The sequence below is a fragment of the Anas platyrhynchos genome, chromosome 2, assembly GCF_047663525.1.
Source record: "Anas platyrhynchos isolate ZD024472 breed Pekin duck chromosome 2, IASCAAS_PekinDuck_T2T, whole genome shotgun sequence".
Lineage (NCBI taxonomy): Eukaryota > Metazoa > Chordata > Aves > Anseriformes > Anatidae > Anas > Anas platyrhynchos.
Window position 1 is genome coordinate 85,455,949 of NC_092588.1, and position 17,560 is coordinate 85,473,508.

At 36.0% G+C, this 17,560-nt stretch overlaps 1 protein-coding gene across 5 annotated transcripts in view; it reads left to right on the forward strand.

Annotated features, from left to right (window-relative positions):
- Positions 1 to 17,560, forward strand: part of CDH12 (cadherin 12) — a 577,613-nt gene that overhangs the window by 411,596 nt on the left and 148,457 nt on the right. The gene's annotated exons all lie outside the window — the stretch shown is intronic.

Genomic DNA, 17,560 nt, shown 5'->3' on the forward strand with positions numbered 1-17,560 from the left:
AACAGAGATATCTGCTTTTGCTGTGCTGTTTTGTGACTCAGTATCCTTTGCTGCATTTCTTTCTGATTGTTCTGATCATTTTCATATATTTCTAATGTGATATATTGCTTCATAATTCAAAGTCTTGCATTATAGCTTTTATACTTTGCACAGGCATGCAAGCTCACACATGCAGAGAATTTATGCAATTCACTCTCTCATTACGTGACCACTGTTCCTATAATAGAGTATAAGTAATTTGATAGCCTGTTCTTTGAGGGTGTCAGCGTGAATTTAGAAAATAGAGTTTTCAGGAAGGATGGCTGAAATAGTGAGCTGAAAAAAATAGTAGCACAGCATATAACTGCATGCTATCTATAATTTTCAATGTAAGTAAAGGCCCTTACTCAATGAAAATAAGAGGTTAAAGATGAGTTTCTTAGGTCCCTAAATGCCATTTCCTTAGATATTGAGGTTCAGATTCACCTTCCAAAAAAACATGAGGTGTCATGTTTTAGTTTTTACTTTAATACTTTGTATTTATTTTATTATTTCTCTCTCTCTCTCTCTCTCTCTCTTATTTATTTATTTATTAGAATGTAAAGGCTGTGAATGGCTGGTTTGTTTGTTTGCTTGTTTTTAATATAAATAAAAATCACAAAAAGTTATTTTTCCTTCCTACCCTTCCAGAAATTTGTTGCAAGTAGAGCATGTATAAATAGAACAGCATAAGACTACATGTGGTTCACTAGGTATTTGGACAAACCGGACAAAAGTGTACTTTAATATTACAGATATAAACATTAGTGTTAAACACTAAAATATATGAGCCAATAATATTTGCAAAACAGTATGCTTATATCACAAAGATAATATGATGAGTTTAATTTACAGGCTGAAGTCAGGGCAATCTCATAATGAAAAACTGCATCTTTATGATGTCAGGTTGCTACTAATTATCCTTTCTTTAACAGATATCGTTGTTCTAGCCACTAGCTAAAGATGCAAACAAGGACTCTAATTGCGTTCAGTGTTGTAGCACAGGCAAAAGGATTGCTGAGCTTTTTATCTTCAAAGACAGAGATGCTATTGATGCACCACTGTAATACATTAGTTTTTATGCCTTTATATAAGATAGTCTCAATAGTCATTTAGGGTCAGTTCTAAGCTGCCAAAATAATATTATTTTTTCATAAAATTTACTATTATCAATACATCTGAATGTAAGCTCATAAGCAGCTTTAGAATTAGTGGATTTTTCTATTAAAAGTAACACTTATGACATCACAGATATAATTGGCATGTTTTCAGCTCTTAAAACTTTGTGAACTGTATCAAGTTGCTGAAAAGATGCTTCTTAAACGTGATGAAAAATAGAATTGTAGTGTAGTGTACATAATAGTGATGCTTCATATACCAGAAGTAAATGTTACGCTGTTACCTGATAAAATTCAGGAGGATCTTGGTGGTGAAACACAAAATACATTAGGATGTTTAATTTAATACATCAGCACGATTGTCAGAAAATCTGTTTTTATATGCAATCCATTCTGAATGGTTATTTTTTGAAATAATGTTTATTATCTGCCAAGCATCCATTTGATGTTTATTCTGATATACTCTGTGTCTCAAAAAATAACTTGCATCTTCTTCACCTAAACTCTTCGAGTTAAAAAAGAAAAAAAAAAGAAAAAGAAAAAAGAAAACAAGACAACAAAGGCGTTACTATTTTCCTCTTCTTTTCCACAAACCTCTCAAAGAGGCAGAACACTGAATGGGAAAAATTATTTAGAGAAGTTGTGCTGTTAAATCCAGATAGTGAAAGTCATGCATAATACAAATATAAGCTGTTCTCAACCTACTGAAATAGCAGCAGTTAATCAATATCTTTATATCATACTGCATTTTTTTTTCAAATCATGGAAAAAAAAGATATGAAGTGACATTGAGTTCTTGATTGCAGAAATAAATGTTTGATGTTTATTATAATTTAGCATTATTCCACAACCATATATTTTTCCAAAAGTAATTATTTTTGTAGTACTTTTTTGTTTTACTTTAAAGTGATATTGAGTATTTGGGATATTTCATATGACCTGGAATTGCTGTGGTTTTTTTTTTTATCTTCTTCTTCCAGCCATGATAGCTGGGCACAATATAGTGGCAGATGCATAGGTGTCCATATTACTTATTATGGAACTGCTGCACTAATATTGTCACAGTAATTTATAAATAGTAGTTTAATGTGTCTATTAAATGAGCTGACAATTTCACTAAACAGTTAGGGGTGACTAGTTAATTTTGGAAGGCACCTGGAAGAGCACAGATTTACAACAGTAATGTCAGCTGTTATCAGCCAACACACTCAATTCATCCAACACACTCAATTCATTTTATGTCTGTTTTTAGAAGACTATCTCAAGAAGTGTCATGTTGCAAATCAAAATATGATTTAGAAACTGATGGGGATTAGTCTAGCTCACTGTTAGAGATTTTGAAATAGTGCTTCATGTTGACACATTGAAAGCTAACAGTAAAAAAAAAAAAAAAAAAAAAAAAAAAGTTTTAATATACTTTGCTATTTAACCTGAATATTAAATCAAAGGTCTGAAAATCCTATGCTTGCATAGTACAGAAGTGCCATAAAGATCCAGGTTGCCAAGCAAAAGAGAACCCCCTTTCCTTTACCAGAGATCCATCTAGCAGACATTGTCTAAAACGGGAAATTGGAATATTGTGGTGCCGCGTGACCCATCCAAATTAAAGGGATGTAGGAAGGCTTGCTCTAAAATAAACCTACGTGTACTTTATGTTTTCTTGTACTGTGAAGCTCCAGAAGGCCACACAAAATAGAATTCGTGGAGTAAGATAAAAAAAAGTTCTTGATTCTTTCCTTGTGATGATGCTTAGTCCTCACTGAAGGGTGATAGTTAACATGAGAATATCTGATCCTCAAGTACAGCCCTGTCCCAGGACAGTTCTAAACCACTAATAAGGTAGCAGTTTTAATTGCCCTTATGCAAGGGTAACTTAAGGGGGTCTAACCCCACTGGAACATTATAAATCTCACTGAAATCTTTCTTCATTTTTCTGTGATATGCAGGGTCAGCATAATAAAATGAAGGTTCAATCGAACAAAATAGGTGAGAGCAGTATAGATTCTTTGTTATCAAGATAATACCAACAAAAGATCAATTTTATTCGTTAATCGTGTAGCATGCTTGCATTTACATAAATAAGCATTGCCAGTGTGTTATTATATCTCATTCTTCTCACATGTTGCATGCATGCACAGTAGCTCTTGGCAAGGGCTTTTCCTGGCTGTCCTCAATGTTGCAGAGACAGGCATGTGGCAACTTGTACTGAGTACAGCCTGGGTGCACTGTGAAATCTTTTTCAAGATAATAGCCATTTTTTTCTGTTTTCAAACGTACAACAACTGAATATTCTCAGCTTGCCAAATATTATCTTGCTAATGAAAAACCTGTATGTTTTGCATCATTTTTTTCTTGTAAACCTCTGCTATGTTATACACACTCACGTACAAACCGCTTCAGACTTCTTTGTTGTGATCCCCACCACATGGAAAAAGTTGTAGTTACAACTGCTTTATGGCTGTGTCGGGTGCATATAGCAGTATGGCAGTTTTTATCTGACTCAGTCCTGAGTTCATCATCCTCAGATGTTACCCCATATATCAAGGCAGACACTGTGCTGATTGGGTGGAAGCAGAGCTCTATATCTGTGACCAGAAGAGAATGCTTTTCTGATGTCTAATAATTTATCCTCTGCATCTGAAATATGAACACAGAGCTCATTTATGCATTTTATAGTGGACTGGTTTTAATTTAATAAAATTAATGTTGGCCATCTTCCATCAGGCGTAAATCAACACCTCACTCTGGATATGCACTCAAATTTTACAGTTATTTTCCCTCTCTGGTGTCTGGATGGTATGGCAGGCTGTGAAGGAAATTTTACACTGCTTGTGCAGAATCTGTTCTCAGACAAAGAAATCTACAGTACTGTGGCTATCATTTAGGTGTTATCCACAAGCACTGAGTTAACATGAAAGAAAAATAGAAATAAAGGAAAATAAATTCATGCACTGAATTTGAAAGCTACTGCCCTTTGAAGTAGAAAAAAAAAAAAAAAGACTAAATCTCAGTTGATGGTTGTATGCTAGTTAGTTTGATTTATGCATGTATGTATTTCTGCTAGATTCCTGTTAAGATGGTCATGATAATATTTCATTTAAAGCTGTCAACAGCTTATCAGATTCTATGCCCACAAAAAACAGCAACAAGTAACAGAACTAGAGAGAGAGCTGAATATCATCTTCAATAGACGTTTGGTCAGTATCATCTTCAAGGAGGTGAGAGTTGTTACAGGAACTGCTACTAGTAACGTGTTAATTCCCTCCAGTTGCTAATTTCTGGATGATTATAATTTGAAAGATCTTTGGAATAGTAGTTATTGGAGCAGTTTTGTTCCCAACATCTTTAACCCACAGGAATTCGTTTACCCTCCCATGTCTGCAAACATCATGGGGAAATTCTTGTCCTTAGATGTTTTGAGGTGTGATCAGGGAATGGCTTACTAAATGAACTGACTGAATTTATACCATGCACTTTTTCAAGTAAAAGCATTGTCACAATTTCTCACAGGTAATTAAAGAGATGGAGAAATATGAAATAGCAAAAAGGTGTAAGAGAAATCAGAACTGGGACCAGAGCTCTGGACTTTTCATCTCACTGATTTGAGCTGAGACCTTTGTCTCCCTTACTTATTGCTGCCTGGTGAAAAAAGTGATGACTTTGAAAGCTTTGCAAACTGTATATTGCATAAAGTATGTGAGGCACAAAGCAGTTTTGACAGCTGCACATGAAACTGTGAGATGTAGAAGTAGAAATGCAAAGCTCCCATGAGCAAGTCAGACTAGCATTTAATGTTTACTTTTGCAAGCTCATCTTTTTTATAAGGTATATAAAGAGTCGTTTTTACTGTCACATGTGTTAGATATGAGCAACTTGCATATAGCAGAATGTTTCTTTATTGATCTAGTGACTTCACATATTGATTTACTTAGGCAGCTTATAGTGGGAAAATTAGGACCAAAATACTGATAATGGCAACACCTTCTGCCTGTGGTTCTTGCATTCATGAAAATTATATGAGGCATTTGGAGATCAAACAGATGAAAACTATGTCCTCATTGATTGCATGAGACAATGAGTGAATTTGGGTTGAAGAGAGATCAAAATAAAAAGGAATGTTCTACTTCTTGAGTTGTAACCCACATTTAGGAGTTCTAAAATACTGTGATGATTGTTTGGGACTGCTAAGGAAGGCACAGATAGAAACACGTAAAACAGTAAAACCCAGCATACTGTATTGGCCTTGAATTTAGTGATCAGCATAGGAGACTGAAAGCCTGCAGAGGTTTTCTGTCACCAGCTCTCAAAGACTTCTGAACACAACTGAGTGGATGGTGCCAGCATGTGTCTGAAGTTTATAGTGTCAACACAGATGGAGAAATGCAAGTGAGGTTGTTAGAATTAAACTGCTAAGGAAAAGCCTTTTATCTATGGTAGCTCTTTTTTTTTTTTTTGAGTGTTATTGCACAAATGGCTTCAACTGGACAGAAAGCTCATTGGAATCAGGAAATATATGAAAGGACAATTTTAGAAAAAAAAAAAAAAAAAGGATATTTATAAGTATGTTTGGAGGTCCTGGCACATAGACAATCCAAAATATAGTCTGCTTTTTCAAATTCATTTGGATTTAAGATTTGAAATTTGCTTAACCTAAATCTGGAGTTTGTCTAAGAACTGCTGACTCATGTGGCAGCCAGACAGTGTTTCCAATATGCAGCTCAGACACAGACAGACATGTTATATACATCAGTAACTCAAAACTTGAATTTATAACTAATGAAACATTATAATATCAATAGCAATTGAACTGAAGGAGAAACCAGCTGAGATCACAAGATCTCCTTTCTGGAAAAGCATCAGAATGCCAGTTAGGAAATTAAATAGAATTAGCCAGACAGCAAAATGTGGAAAAATATTAAATACCTGTAGTCATTCCTGTATCTGTAGAACAATATGTAAACCAAAGTAATTAGGAGAGTCACAAATGGGATAAAGTCTACAATCACTGCAAGATGCGAGGGGTTAAATAACAAGGGGATAGCATAATACTTTATTCAAACATATGACAAAAATGTAAATTCTTCACAGGAAAATTGAATTGAAGAAATACTAATGAAAGAATTGCTAGATGATAGGGGTCTAGTTTGGAGGTCATGATTTCATAACAAGAGGTTCATTTTTCAAAGTGTAGACGTTTGCTTCTTTTGCTTGTTTTGTGAGGGGGTGCCGTTTTGGTGTAGAAACAATGTTTTAAAAGAAAACATGAACAAGTTTCAAAAATATAGATTTATAAAATTTATTTTCTACTTCCAATAAAGATATAAAAATAGGTGTTAAAATGTGAAAGTGAATATTTCCATAATTAAAATTCTTTGTTTTAATACAATACACAGAATAATTAACAATTCATGAAAACACCATGAAAAATCACCATTGAAATTCAAAAATAATGTATGAGTATAAAATATATTTTATTAACACAATTCAAACCTAAATTCATTTTTTTTTCTAATAAAATGCTGAAACCAAAATATTTCCCAGCAAATATTTTCAATTAAATATTAATTAGGCATTCTTTTAAAGAAAAAGAAAGAAAATTTTTCTAAAGAGGTGTCCAGCACCAGCCTACAGGAGAAGCAAATGAGCAAGATTACACATTTTTCATCCACAAAAGTTAATATCCATATGTACAAGTTATAAATGGAAATTAAAATTACTGGGATTGACAGTCTTGTCAGGTGCTGCAGTCATGTCTAGCACAGTTTGTGAGTCAGGGCCCCCAAATTATTTTAACAACAGAAGTCCTAAGGTGCAAAACCTCCTGTGCTTCTGAAGTACCAAACCACAATTTGTAACTATCTGGTATAAAAATCAGTGGACTGGGAACAGGTCTTATGGCATGTACAGTGTCCCTCTCCCTCACCCATCTGCGTGTTGCAGAAGCTGTAAATAACCTGACTCTCTTCTCCCTCTACAGATAATACACCCCCTAAACCTTCTTGCTGTCTCCCTGAGTCTGACATCCACTCTGCTGCAAAATACACAATTGCTTTGTGCCTTACAGAGGGTCTGTTACATATCCAATTAAACTCTGAGTAGGAACTCAACTTTTAGGTAACTGTGAACTCTGCAGCTTCTGTTCTGATTTTAAGTAATCCTTGTGTACCCAAAAGCTTGCTTACCTTTTCCATACATGTTGGCAGAAGTCTAACAAAAGGGACTACTTCCATAAATGATCCTTGTCTTTGTTCTACATTAATTTATAAGTTCAGATTACATTTCTTCCACCTTGAAAATCAACTGCAAATAACCATATGAATGAAAAGTCAAAAAAGGTCTTAAAAAAAAATAAAGGAACGTGATGAGACAAAAACTGGAGAAAGACTAATATATAAAAATATTGTTTGTGTGTCCTAGTAGTAGAAAATATTTTTATAGGAACACCATTGCATAGGTCTCTCTCTAATACCCCTTGTTTCTGAACATATACTTACTCTAAATATAGAATATAAAGCACAAAATAACCCAATAATGTTCTAGAGTAATTTGGAAAATGGGGATTATGCTGTTTATAGGGGTGCAAGATTGTTGTGGTTTAATCCGTCTGTCAGCTAAGCACCACACAGCCATTCTACTCTCCCCAGGTAAGACCGGGCAGAGAGTTGGAAAAAAAAAGAAGGTAAAAAATAAAAGCTTATGGGTTGAGATAAAGACAGTTTATTAGGACATAATAATAATAATAATAATAATGATAATAATATGTACAAAATAAGTGATGCACAGTGCAATTGCTCACCATTCACTGATTGATTCCCACCCCCATCCTCAAACAGTCGTCCCCCCTCCACACTGGCCAGCTCCCCCATATTAATTGTTCAGCATGACATCAGATGGGTTGTAATGGGCCCTTTGGCTAGTTTGGGTCAGCTGTCCTGTGTCTGTCCCCTCCCAGCTCCTGATGCTGGGACATAAGCATATTAAAACATAATAATAAGCGAAGAAAATGTCTACCAGCATCGACACAGGATGAAAGTAAACATAATATTGTTTTATTTATTAGTCACCAGTTTAAAATTCATTTTCTTCTAGAGAAGATATCATTTCAAAAGTGCATGAAAGAAAAAAACAAACCTCTTGATTCTTTCTGTATGACAAAATTTTAACAGGAGAAAACCAGGTGTAATAGGTGGAATAAAATGTAAAGAAATATTAATGAAGTAAGATGGCAAAAAAGAATTTATACAAAATCAGAAATTGTAACCATAAAGCTTAGATAGACAGTAGATAGACAGTAACAGAGGCCATGAAGATCTTGGTCATAGAATCATAGAATAGAATCATAGAATATCCTGAGTTGGAAGGGACCCTTAAGGATCATCAAGTCCAACTCTTGACACCGCACAGGTCTACCCAAAAATTCAGACCATGTGACTAAGTGCACAGTCCAATCTCTTCTTAAATTCAGACAGGCTCGGTGCAGTGACCACTTCTCTGGGGAGCCTGTTCCAGTGTGCAACCACCCTCTCTGTGAAGAACCCCCTCCTGATGTCAAGCCTAAACTTCCCCTGCCTCAGCTTAACCCCGTTCCCGCGGGTCCTGTCACTCGTGTTAATGGAGAAAAGGTCTCCTGCCTCTCGACACCCCCTTACGAGGAAGTTGTAGACTGCGATGAGGTCTCCCCTCAGCCTCCTCTTCTCCAGGCTGAACAGGCCCAGTGCCCTCAGCCGTTCCTCGTACGTCTTCCCCTCCAGGCCTTTCACCATCTTCGTAGCCCTCCTCTGGACACTCTCCAACAGTTTCATGTCCTTTTTATACTGTGGTGCCCAGAACTGCACACAGTACTCGAGGTGAGGCCGCACCAGCGCAGAGTAGAGCGGGACAATCACCTCCCTCGACCTACTAGCGATGCCGTGCTTGATGCACCCCAGGACACGGTTGGCCCTCCTGGCTGCCAGGGCACACTGCCAGCTCATATTCAACTTGCTGTCTACCACGACCCCCAGATCCCTCTCTTCTAGGCTGCTCTCCAGCGTCTCATCGCCCAGTCTGTACGTGCAGCCAGGGTTTCCCCGTCCCAGGTGCAAGACCCGGCACTTGCTCTTATTGAACTTCATGTGGTTGGCGATCGCCCAGCTCTCCAACCTATCCAGATCCCTCTGCAAGGCCTTTCCACCCTCAACAGAGTCCACAACTCCTCCAAGTTTGGTGTCATCAGCAAACTTGCTCAAAATACCTTCTATTCCTACATCCAGATCATTTATAAAAATATTGAAAAGTACCGGCCCTAAAATGGAGCCTTGAGGGACCCCACTGGTGACCGCCCGCCAGCCTGACGCAGCCCCATTCACCATAACCCTTTGGGCCCTGCCCGTTAGCCAATTGCTCACCCATCGTATGATGTTTTTATTTAGCTGTATGGTGGACATTTTGTCCAGTAGGATCCTATGGGAAACCGTCCTTTTAGAACGGGTCCTTTTAGAACTGGTGGGACTCCTGCCCCTATGGCAGGAAAGCAGGTTTGCAAAGGACACCCAGTGCATAACATTGCAATGTGCATGGTAGTTTCTTGCTGCACTAATATTTTCCTTCAGCTTGTAAAAGCATACAATTTTTCTTCCTCTGGGTTCATTCTAGGTTCCTGTGCCAGTACATTGCACTTTTTTAGCTGTCAGTCCCTGAACATGCAAGCTGGAGTTATTGTTGATACAGCTGAATTAGTGCCATTATGACCTGGTTACTTCTTACTGAAAAAAAAAAAAAAAAAAAAGATTTTCAGTGACAGATGTATTATTTATCCTTAGTGTCATGAAAATATTTAACTGGTCACTGAAAAAAAAAATATAACTGCTTTTCATCTTGGGCAGTATTAGGGTTATATTAATTATCAGTAAGGATCTAAGCTGGGACAAAGCTGGTTGTTTAACATTTTGGTAAATGGTAAAAGGTGTAAGTACCCAGTTGACAATGTTTGCTGGTGATGCTAAATTGTTTGAGACAGAAATGACAAAGGCTGAATAGTAAGAATGGGAAAAAAGACCTTATTAAGCTGAGGATTAAAATGATAGATGAAATCTGATATAAAGTGATACATACTGGGGGAAGGGAATAATTCTAACTTAATTAATAAAATGTTGTGCTCTGAGGCAACAATAATCTCTCTCAAATGAGATTTTGTTTTATAATACTTGTATGCTTGTTTGCTCAGTGTGCAGTGACTGCCAAAAAGCAAACAGGATTTTAAGAATTCTTAGCAGCAGCAGAAGAAAATAAATGTCATTAAACAGCTTTGCATCTGGATCTCTGGTGAACCCTTAACTTGGGCAAATTGTTTATCTGTGGTCTCAAAGAGAACATGTGTCCCAAAGAACTGGGAAAGTTACAGAGAAGGATACAAAGAGGATCAGTACGTTTGGACTGACTACTTAGCGAGGAATGACTAAGATGACCTTTGCCTGGAAGCAGAGACAGAGAGGAGATACAATAGGTCTCCATAATATCTAGAACAAAGCAGTGAGGCTAACAGGGAGGAATCCCCCCTTCACCAGTGTGAGATGGGGGCCATCAGATGAAGCACATTAACAGCAATGAAAAGGCAGTCATTCTTCACACAATGTGTAAATACAAAACTGGGAGCTTCTTGCCAAAGGGTGTTGTGCCCATAAGAATCATTCATGTCTGTAAGATGAGTAAAGTTCACAAACTGCCTGCTAAAGGCTAGTAACCACAGAGTCACCAGCAGTGTCTCCACAAACAATTGGCGAGTTGAAAGTATTGTTGTGAACTGTTCTTGCTGCAGCCTTGTACTTTTCTCCAGGTACACTTTTCACCTTTTCCAGAGACACAAGTAGTTTTCTGGTCCATGAAGCTGGGTGAGGATCTTCCTTAAAAAGCTTGCTCAGCCTCCTGAAGGCACCCTGCAAGCCCCTCAGAGTTTATAATAAGTTTATCACTTATTTGTGAAAAACTTGGCCTATGGGCTGGACACTGATACTATGCATGACTGCAGCCCTACTTACTGTTAGCTCAGGGACTGAGTTTGTGCTGCATCTGAATGCCCTGTTTTCCACGTTGCCTCTATGGTTCTTTCTCTGCCTCTAGGTGAGAGGGGACCAGCTCAATCTGTGGTCAGGCCAGCTTGGGCCTGGGGGGGCACCCGACCAATGAACTCGAACTGCAGAGGTAACTGCACTCAAGCCCAAACTCAAACATAGCTGCAGAAGACAGAGATGCAACGCACGAATGTTCCCACGTCTTCTGTGATGGTTTTACCTTTTTACACAAATCTTATGCTATTTTTAGAAAATGAAGTAGGTCATTTAAAATATTTTCCAATCTGTTTCATGAAACTGAAATGACCTTCTAAAGTAGATAAGAATTGAAATCATTTTATGTTAATCTGGCAGCCTGAAATGCTGAAAAGCCAAAAGTAAATGAAAGTGAGCTTTTGTTATACCTTCTACTTCTCTTCTGTGGAAGATGTCCTTGTTTACCTCACAAATTTAAAAACCTTCAGAGTTCTGTGTATGTTTGCATACAGTCTTTATATACAGAATGAATAACCACATAAGTTTAAGCAGAGTATATATTTATGTACAGGTTGAATAGGAATTTAGGCCTGTCAGGAAAGTGCACACAAGCCTTTTGGTTTTTCTGTACTTCTCGGAGTCTTCAGAAGTCTTCTTTTTCTAGTCTTCAGTTTCACTTGTCCTTTAAAGAAGCTTAAGGTGAGGCAAGATGAGAGAGAATTTTCTGTTCCAGTATTTCAGAAGATAATGTCAATAAATGTGTTGCAATTAGTAAAACCTTTTCTCCCTGTGACCATGTGAGTAAACAATATTCCCTGGGGATGGCACTGTGCTGTTCAGCAGAGGTTGCTATGTTCCTGTTTTTCTGGTGTCTTCGCATTTCAGCAGTGCTGTCCAAGTAAACTGTTGATCACTGAGCTGTTTGTATTTCCTTACTTTGTTTCTTGGTGTTGATGTAGGATTACTCTGTTGAAGACAGTATAGTATTTCAGTATTTTGTAATACAGAAATCAATATCATTTTCTCTGGGGTCTCAAATACAGATTTGTAGAGTTAACTTGAGTTATTTTGTTGACAAAAAAAAAAAATCCTATAGATATTTAACCATTATGACTTATTTGAATTAAGGATTACTGTAAAAAAAATGTGGTACAGAGCAGTTTAATTGCTTTAACTATGTTTTTCTTGTTGTGAGAACTGAAGCATAAACTGGCAAAATGCAAGCCAAAAAAAAAATCTCATTTAAGTTATTAGTGCAATGTTTATCTCCTACAATCTTAAAGTACTTCTTCAGCACTGTAATATAAGCCATTTAATAGCTCCTGCTTGTCAAATCCAGCTGTATCAGCCCACCAGCAGGTAACTGCTTCTAGTTTAACCCTAATTGATGCCAGTAGTAGAGTCCAAGAAGAAAATCAATGAGTGTTTGCAGAATCGGGAGATTCACACATAAGCCTAATGAATTGTGGCAGATATCATTTGTGCACTTTAAGAACTGTAATAAAGATGCTGAAACCTTGAAACACAGACCAGTTTTGAGGAGAACGTCTTTTCAATAAAGGTATACAAATACCTTTACTGAAGGTATCTTTACCACATACTGTGGCATTTAAAAAAAAAAAAAAAAAAAAGTACAGGTTTTACTTCTTTTGAGTAATTTCTATGCCGATAGAGTAATTTTGTATGATCTGAAAGTTAAAGGGCAATGACACAGTTGTTACCTATGTTAAAAGCAATAATTCTGGCTTTTCTGTATAGCAAAACACTGAACCAAAAATAAGTTGTTCTTTTATACGAGATACAAAGAAGATTGGCTTACTTTATTTACCCTTTTGACACGTTCATTGCAACACTTCATTTGCTATGTCTGGAAGTTATGTAGGCCTATGCCTGGGTCTGAATTGCCCTTATAACATCACACCTCCTTTGGCATGCCGACTGCAAAATTTTCATGAGCCTGGTAGCAACTATAGCATACTTTTGTTAGCCAATGTAGAAAGATTAGATATATCATCAATTAGAAAATAAGTAAATGTGCAACTTATTCTTTTGTTTTGGAGGAACTTTATTTTTTTTTTTTTAAGAAATTGTAATTGATCCTATTCAAAATGGGTTGTTCTGTCCTCTATACTTACTCCCATCTCTAAAAAATACTGTAATTCAGAGGGGTGTTTTTATGGGCCTCAACACTGAACAGGCATCTGAACATTGCAATGATTATCCTTACGGCAGCTCTGTGAGGCAAGAAAGTATTAGTTCCCTTCCATAAGTAGGGGATTGAAGCAAAGTAAAGACTGAACTACCAGAGGAATTATCAAAATAATATTGAAACCTTAGACACAATAAAGGTAAAATCCTTCTGATTTTATTTTATTTTTCCTTTTTTTTTTTTTTTTTTTAATAAATAGTCTAGAGTCTGATACTGTCTGAATTGATAAGTATGGAGCTCTGTCTACACTGAACAACATAGTAACTGAGCGCTGGGCAGATCTGCCTACCTGGAAATGAAATAAAGGATTACTGATTAAATTTCTCTACATCCAGCCACCATAGTGCTCTTTAGATTAAATACTTAGCTTCCAAGTCCATTCCTAGTCTTGACATTAATAATGTCAAATTTGTAACTGCAAGGTGAAGTAAGCTCAAGGGAAAAGGGGAAGGGGAGAAAAGGGCAATGCTGTCAATTCCTTCCTAGCTTACCACATTCATGGATCATCAGAATAGATGACAAAATTACTTGAATAGCAGAGAAAACAGGCAATGAAAAGTATTGTGCTGTTAAACTCGTAATACTCCATTTGCTTTTCTGCTTTATGCTTCTTTACTTCTGTTCTTGGAATAGATTTTTAACTTGTTTCTTTGGGGAGCCCAGCTCCAGAAAATGATTCAGAAGTAATGATTTCCTCAGTGTATTAAATAATTCTGACACGCTGCTCATTTTCTTAATTATCTCCAAGTATCAGTAGTTAAAAATTTGTAAAAAATAATGGTGTAAGTAAATAGCCATTACTTTTGACTAAGTAAATAGGCATTACTTTTCCTGTAGACCAAACAAGATAACAAGAAATATGTACTGAATCTGAACACATTTGGAGTATTTCAGAGATCAAATTTGTTTACACTAAAGGGAAAAAAAATCCTGCTAGCACTCTGCCCAATATTCACAAGACAGAATGCAAGGATTCTTTCATTTTGTGCATTTGCATGGTCTCTATTGTTATGCTTGTTACTGATGGATAGCTGGCGTGCTATGGGTTAGATGAATATGCAGAAGTTACTTGCTTCAGTAGTTTATCTCCAGTGTTACTGCCTAGCAACATAGCTCAAACTTCAGGAAAAAAAAGTGGATAAATACATGTAAAATTACAGAAGGACTTTGCAAAGGCATTCAGGTTATAACATGGTCATGTGTTTAAATAGCTGCAGGTCACTTACAGTCTTAATATTCAGGGGTGTTATAAACTAAAGGACAGGCTGAACAAGGGCCTAAGACTGTCTACAAAGAGAGATAACAATGGCATTTGTCTAAATGTTGCTAATATCCTACACATTTTGACTTTATGAATGTAAAAGCTTATCATAAAAATGATCTTCAGAGTCAGGGTTTAAAAATAAAATTTCATTTTTTCATGTTAAATTCCACCTTACTTCATGTTATGCCACTACTAATTTTATAACCAGATGGGAAAAATTGTAAATCTCTACACAAAGAGAATTTTATTAGTTTACAATACAAACATAAACTAAAGCCCACTTTCGTTTTGAGCAGTGTCCAAAAATAAATAGGACCTTTCTTTAAAAAAAAATACTTTTCAATCTCTCAAAATAAAAAGATGAATATTACCTTTCTTACCTACTGAATGTAGGTGACTATGTTTCAGAATCCTCGCATTTGCACATTAGCTGATGGATGGTGAATTTCCATGAGCATTTTCACTCCAATCTAAAGTAAACTTTTGAAACAAATCTCTTGATCATTCAGACTTACTGCACTTTTGTTCAAATTAAGACACATCTTAGCACAAACTAGATAACTTCTGGATAAAAATAAGCTGAGGATGAACTACATGAATTGTCACTTAGTCCATGCAACCAGACAAGATCTTGTGTGAAGCAAAAATCTTGGAGATACATTTTGTGTGGGCTCTGGGTCCTCAGCATCAGCTGGTGCATTCTACAGATCCACTCTTACAGACTCAATTTACTTGGTAACTTAGATTTAACTCATGTCCCCAAGATAATCAATATAAGATATGGAAAAACTACCCAAGACTAAGTAAGTGCTGCCATGTTTAGCCAGCCTTCTTTCCCTAAATTTTAATTAATTTTTCCAGTCCTTATGGGAAGAGCAGAAGTGATTTATGCAGTCAGGTGTCCAAAACCAAGGAAGAAATTATGCAGAGTGGTAGTATAAAGTATGAGAGGATGATCTCACTTTTGGAGTAGCTCTTTGTGATACTTATATCAAGATTTATATTTTTACTACTTACATGGCATAAATATGCCACATTCTTATGCTTGTTATGCATACCTCTCATAGTCTACAACCAATGAAAAGTCTAGGTACTAGGAAATAAGTCTTTACATAGTTAGCACAAAAGCAGGACAGAGTGACTATGGAAATAGAAGAAATGAGCTACCAAGGAGTGGGAGCAAAAGAGAGAAGTGTCTGAGCAAAAATTTCAATTGCATGCACATGCGTATGTCCTGCTGTGTTGTTAATCATTTTTAAACAAATAATCTCCAAATTATATTCATAGAGTGTAGCGAATCACTATATGTATATATGTATATACACAAAAAATCATGTGAGGCCTACAGAAGCATTACAATTACAAAAGAATGCCTGAATAAAAACTGCATGCTCCCACACAACTTTTTTGTTGTTGTTTTTAACTGTGTCTTCATTGAAACACATTCAGCCATCACTTGATGCAGTGTGAAAAAAACAAACAAACAAAAAAAAAAAGCACAACAACTTATAAAGAACAAACAAAATGATGACAAATTGAATTTCAGTTGAATTCACTGAGATATTTGCATTTACATTAATAGATTTGGAGGTGATCCTATCCTAAGTGATTGATAAGGCAAGGCATGAAATAGACAATATAAAGTTAAAAGAATTATGATAGAAATTAAAAATTATTTGTTAATGCATTTGGTTTATGAAATATGGTTTATTTAAATAGATTTTTCGCTAGCAATTTTTATTTTTTTTTAAAGAGGAAAGAAATTGAGAAAATTGTAACTCAATAATGAATTGTTCAAGAGAAAAAATTAGGTGTGAAAGAAGGGTTAAAGGAGTGAACAAGAAGTAATTTTCTAAATATTGGTTTAAACTCTTAACAGTGTATTTATTCCTGTAAAGGCCAGTACTTTCTCCTGAATACATGATCATGAAAATAGTCACTATAATTTTGTCTAAACTAAACAAAATATTAATATTTCAAAACATTTTATATATGAAAGAGATGAGAAAGTCTGCGTACATTATTCACTATCTGTGATAGATAAATCTTGTATGTAGAATGCCACCTGAAATTCCATCTGGTTTTTTTTCCTTCAAGATTCTCATAAAATGCATATTTTTTTAAAATACTTGGCTATGTAAAATTCATTTGCCCTTTCTTTTGGAAACATTTGCTAACTGTTTTGCAACATCCATTAGTAATGAATATGATTTACATGTTTAATCTTTTTTTTTTTTTTTTTTTTTTTTAATCCTCCCTGTCTCACCAAGAAAAGAATGACTCTGAAACAGGCATATGGAAAACAAGTGGGTGTATGCTTATGTTTAAAACCAGCAGCTGGGGGAGCTTCATTTGATTATTTACTTTTGCACTGATAAATGATCCAGATTTTCTTCTCATATGCACTCTGATTCCTATGTCTTGACTTTTAGTGTTTTCATCCTTAAACCTTCATTGAACTTACCCAGTTTCATATGGAAGGAGGTCAGTTTTGCCTTAGTGGTGTTCTCTGTCGAGATCATCAGCTGCTCTTCTTCAGGATCAGCTGGAGTTACTGGGATCAATCATTTCTTAGGTGTTCCCAGCTTATAAAGTGAGATGATTCTGATTCACTTCCATGATCTGTGTTTGAGGTTCTGTGGCTTAAATGAAAAACAAATGTAATGCTCATCTACAGCTGCTGTTGTGCGGTAAAACAGCTAAAAGATAGGGTGTTGCCATTAAAGTCACTACATTGACTGAATGCTGTTTACAAATTGTACTGTTGAGTTACTTTCTACCCTTTTATTTCTTTGTCTGGGTCTTCCTCTAAGTAGGTATGATAATGCCCTGAGTAAATTGATGTAGAGTTATCATCTGCAGTTCTTCTGTGAACATGGTTTTGTAGAATCGGAGTATTATTAACTTTCCACAGTGCTGGTATGTG